This window comes from Drosophila busckii, chromosome 2R (assembly GCF_011750605.1).
Source record: "Drosophila busckii strain San Diego stock center, stock number 13000-0081.31 chromosome 2R, ASM1175060v1, whole genome shotgun sequence".
Classification (NCBI taxonomy): domain Eukaryota; kingdom Metazoa; phylum Arthropoda; class Insecta; order Diptera; family Drosophilidae; genus Drosophila; species Drosophila busckii.
The window spans coordinates 15,253,237-15,258,936 of record NC_046605.1 but is presented as its reverse complement, the minus strand read 5'-3'; positions in this window follow the sequence as shown (position 1 = coordinate 15,258,936).

The following is a 5,700-nucleotide window of genomic DNA, read 5'->3' as shown; positions in this document are numbered from 1 at the left end:
ATAGCCAGGCCAAAGATCATTAGCCATGAGAAATGGCGTCTGTTGTGTGTATTAACCCTTAAACAACTATGGGGGGATAAACTACTGCTGTTGTTGTTGTTGTAGCTACTGCTGCTGCTGCTGCTCTTGGTGGCAAATCGAAAACGAAATCGATTTAGCTTGCAGCGACTTGAATCAACAAACAGCAAACTGAAAACTGGAAATAGCAAAAGGCACTTGGCTGGCCCAAATTACACAAGCACACACACACACACACACACAGACAAGCACACACACACATGCATTGAGTGTGGCCCAGCAGCCAACTGACGTCAGAGCTGGTTTCGACAACACTAAAAACCGCAACGAAAATGGCCATTGAAAATGTAACAACGACGTCAAACGTGTAACGGATTTGTCAGTTTATTTGTTATACGCTATTGTTGTTATTATTGGTCCAATAAATACACACACACACACACACACATAAATCGAGTGTGTTTTATTTTAGCTGCGTGTGCTTTGATTTTGTGCACCAATTACCGCTACATTTAACGCGCCCCAAAAGTAGGCAGCACCTGGGGGGCGAATGAAATAAATCAACAGCACTGACAAAATATTGAAGCGTCGCAATTTGCTTTTCGCTTTTCTCTTTTTTTATTTAGTGTTTGTCGTTTAATTGGAGTGTGTGCAGCACACACATACACTCGTGCCACTTGCCACTTGCCACACACACGCTTTGAGTGGCACATTTGACAAGCGTGTGCTAAGCGCTGCCTGCCACAGCAAATACAATTTGGCATTGTCAGTTACAAAGCGCCACAAAAGCCGCTGAACTCCTTGGCATACATGCAATTCCGAATATGTATATAGACTATATATATGTATAGTATGTAGTATGTGAACTGGCGGGCGCTCGCTGACAAGCTGACATTATCACACACGCACCAATGTGCGCTCTCTTGTCGTAAAGTGCAAATATGCCAAAGCCAGAGCGCGACCCCAGCAAATGTCCACCACATGTGGTGGGCGAGTTGCTCGCCTCGCCTATTTGCATCTCATTAACAACGTTGCTAGTCCAACTGGATGGACAAAGGACAATGCGATGTCGCGATGTCGTCATCAATGCTTGTCCAATAAAACACAAAACAGTTTGCAACAAATGCTGTGTCCTTCATTCATTCAGTTATTGCTGCTGTTGCCTTCAAAACTGTCGCCTGACATACTCGAACATTTATATTCTTGTAAATTTGTCTGAGCCAGCGCAACAGCTGTAGTTGTTAATAACAATTAATTTGGGACTGTCTACTTAACAACGCTGTCGTATGTTTAATATAATTTATTTAAATTGGAGTTCGTTTTAATAAGTTAATACACAATTTACACAAAAGCTTAACAGATCGATAAGCAATTGTCGAACATTTTCAATCGATCAGCATATTTGAGCAACGAAAAAAGCGTCGCTATAAATTAGCATGTGAATAATTCCTAAGTTCAAGTGTATTTGTGATTTATTTCAGATTTTTAAATATTTTTTAATTGCTTAATATTTTGGGTGTAATTTTTTTTTTCGATTTGCAAGGGAGGGGGCGGAAATAATACAAAATAAAATAAAAGCGATATGTCCTGGGTAAAGGAGCACCTTTTATTATTAATTTATAAATTTCACAATTAACCAGGTCGATAAGCACATGCCGAACATTTGCAATCGATTAGCTTTAATAATCGCAATCTAAAATAAAATCTATGTGTACACACTACGCAATTGAAGGACGCTCAATTTGAAAAAGCGTCGCTTTAAAGCGATCAACTGAAAGCTCATTTAACATATGTTAATGGTAATAAAAACTTCATGGTTTTGTTTTTGTACTCTAACTAATGGCTTAAGCATAGTAGCTTTAGCAAATATTCAAATTGTTTTTCAATTTTATTGCTTTTATTGCTTTAACTTTCTGAAGTATATCTCGCGATCTTAAAATGTTTTGCGTTTTCAGCTCGTTTTGCTGCTTATTGTTCCAAGGTTTCCATAGAAAATACTCTCATAATTTTCCGTAGATGCTATGTGCATACATCGCGACGTATGAAAGTCAAACACAGCTAAATTAAGTATACGCTCGATAGTGTGGCTTGAGCTATAAACATTTTTTATTTACTATTGCCACAAATTAATACATTTTTACGCTTAATGAGCAATGTTACACTGCACATGTCCTGCGCTTTTAAGGACAGCTTGAGTGATGCGTATGCTTGTGTGTGTGAGTGTGTGTGTGTGCCACGTTGTTGGTAGTTAATGTCACGAAATTTTGATAAATTGTTTTATGACCATAATTTGTGCAGTTTTAATGGCGTGTGCTTTTTATGCCCAGCCAGCCAGCCAGCCAGCCAGCGAGCGTTTGCGTATTAGCGCGCTTTATGTGTCAGCCATAAAAGTGTAGCGTAGTCGCACATGATTATGCTAATAGTTAATAGAGAAGTGGCAACAAAAACTGAGTTTAATCATTTGTAAAACATTTCGCATTTCACTTTCATTTTTATGGCAAAACAAACATGCCACTTTTATTTATTCAACATTTTGTTGAACACGCGCGCAAATAATTTACGAGTTGCTTCAACGCTTCTGGCCACAAAATAAAACACAATTTACATACCGCTATATAGCTTTAGATATACATACATACATATGTATATAGGCTCATATATATATTTTGTACATATATAGCAAGGCTTACGTGCTGGCCTCGGGGTTAAGGTTGAGCCGCTAGACTTAAATCTACATGCTTATATCTCTTGTATGCTGCTGCTGCTGCTGCTGCTATTGCCCCCTGAACCGAGGGCTATTTGCGCTTTATGAACATGATGATTTTGTGTTCTCGGATAACTGTTTACATACAAACCTCGTTATTGTTGTTGCTGTTGCTGTTGCTTTTGCTGTGGAAGCTGTCAAAAGATTTAGCGAAACGTTGCTGGAGCAAGCGACTGTCGAGTGGAAACCAATCCCGTTAGGCTTTTCGTCTTGACATTCTAATGCATTCTGCACAAAAGAAAAAATATATTTATATAAATGCACAAACATAGTTGATTAATAATATTTACATTGCGCTGCAAATAAAGAATTTAAACAAAGAAGAACATTACGATTGTTGAACCCAAATTGGAACTCGCAATTCATTCCTGCAGTTCATTATCTTGTTCCATCATCACAGCGATCATTAAAAACTATTCGTTTCACTAATCAAAGTGTATTAAAAAGTTGGCTGTGCTCAATGTGCTTTTTATGGTTGATATTAAATAAAAAGCAAGTCCAATTTATTTACTTGTAGTATGTTATTGGAATTCAAATTATCTTATTATGTAAAAGCTTAACATTTTTAGTAGCACTTACGCCTTGGAGCCACAATTTATTTATTTATTTAACAGCTAAAAAATATGTTCGATTTGTTATGCGTATTCATTTTTATTTGCGCACAAAGTTGAAACAATTACTTGACTTACAGCTGGGATTCTATACTGACGATGTGATCATCATGTGAACATTTGGAGAAGTAAAAGCAGAGAAATTATGAAAGAAACAATTGATTAACTAGCTTTGATAACTTTCATTTTTTTGCATTTGGTTTAAGGCACGAGAGTTCGCGTTTCAGCTCATGAAGTGCTGGACTTGAGTCTGGGGGACAATCGATCAGAACACATCCTTCCAATATTTAGCCATTGATGCGCAGCTTAAGGATAAATTTGTATGGAGTTGCGCCACTCGAGGCAGATCAATAGCAACAGAATTATCAGGAACGCTCAGACTTACATCCAACTAATTGCAATGTTTCGATTTGCATTATATAAACATTATATAAACATTATATAATGACGACCTAAATTGACATTTCAATGGTTGAACAAGTGAACAAATTAAAGTTGGGCGCAACAAACTTATAAACACTTTGACTTGAGTATCACCGCATACACACGGACAGACGGACGGACATGGCTATATCGACTCAGTTTGTCTTGCTGATCCTTCTTACTGCACAACTTCATAATACCCTATTGCATTTTTTATAAAAATGTTAAAGTGTCAGAACAGAAGAAAGAAATTATAGCATTGAGAAATTAGTAAATTGCAAATTGTAATATCAAAGTTACATCATGACAAATAAATTGAAAATTGGTAAGTGTATTGTAATTTAATCTAAAATATACACCCTGACAAAAATCCAAATAAATTGCTCATATTATGGTAAATATGTATTTAGTGAAGAAAATGTTGACATTTCAGAATATCACATTATGGGGGACAGTCTTGTTTTCGGACACATTGTCTCAAGCGTTCGTCATACAAATGAGTATCTAAGCATTGGCAACCCATTCTACACAAACGGGTGCACGCTATGACGGGTTCGTTGCAAGTTGATAAACAAGTCGATCCGCATTCAGAGAAAACTTCATTAGCACCGCATGGTTCAGTAGTACTTAAAGGATTATATATATATTGGGAGTAACACGATTGTAGGCCGACCAATAACAGCAGAATTGTCAAGAACTTCATCGCTAAGGCTTCGAAATGAACTAACTAACACATTTCGATTTGGAAGCCTCTTTATAGTTGGGATTATATAATGACGATGGAAATTGCAATTTGAATGGTTGAAAAATAGGAAGTAAAAACAGCAGAAAGCGATCTTAACCTTGAAAAATTGGCAAGTGTATTGTAATATAAAAGTTAAAAGTTGACAAAAATCCAAATAAATTGCTCATTTTATATTAAATATGTATTTAGTGAAGAAAAGGTTGACATTTCAGAATATCACATTATGGGGGACAGTCTTCTTTCCGGACACATTGTCTCAAGCGTTCGTCATACAAATGAGTATCTAAGCATTCGCAACCCGCTCTACACATACGGTTGCACAGTACGACGGGTTCGTTGCAAGTAGGTAAACAATTCGATCCGCATTCAGAGAAAACTTCATTAACACCGCATGGTTCAGTAGTACTTAAAGGATGATCTTGTTCTTGGGAGTAACACGATTGTAGGCCGACCAATAACAGCAGAATTGTCAAGAACTTCATCGCTAAGGCTTCGAAATGAACTAACTAACACATTTCGATTTGGAAGCCTCTTTATAGTTGGGATTATATAATGACGATGGAAATTGCAATTTGAATGGTTGAAAAATAGGAAGTAAAAACAGCAGAAAGCGATCTTAACCTTGAGAAATTGGCAAGTTTATTATTACATAAAAGTTACACCATGACAAATAAATTGCTTATTTTATGGTAAATATGTATTTGTTAAGGAAAAGGTAGACAGAATTTCCTATTATGGGGTACAGTCTTGTTTTCGGACACATTGTCTCAAGCGTTTGTCATACAAATGAGTATTTAAGCATTGGCAACCCACTCTACACTTACGGTGGCACGCATTGACGGGCTCGTTGCAAATTCGTATACAACCCGATCCGCACTTGGAGAAAACTTCATTCACACCGCATGGTTCAGTAGTACTTAAGGGATGATATATTCTTTGGGAGTAACACGATTGTAGGCCGACCAATAACAGCAGAATTGTCAAGAACTTCATCGCTAAGGCTTCGAAATGAACTAACTAACACATTTCGATTTGGAAGCCTCTTTATAGTTGGGATTATATAATGACGATGGAAATTGCAATTTGAATGGTTGAAAAATAGGAAGTAAAAACAGCAGAAAGCGATCTTAACCTTGAAA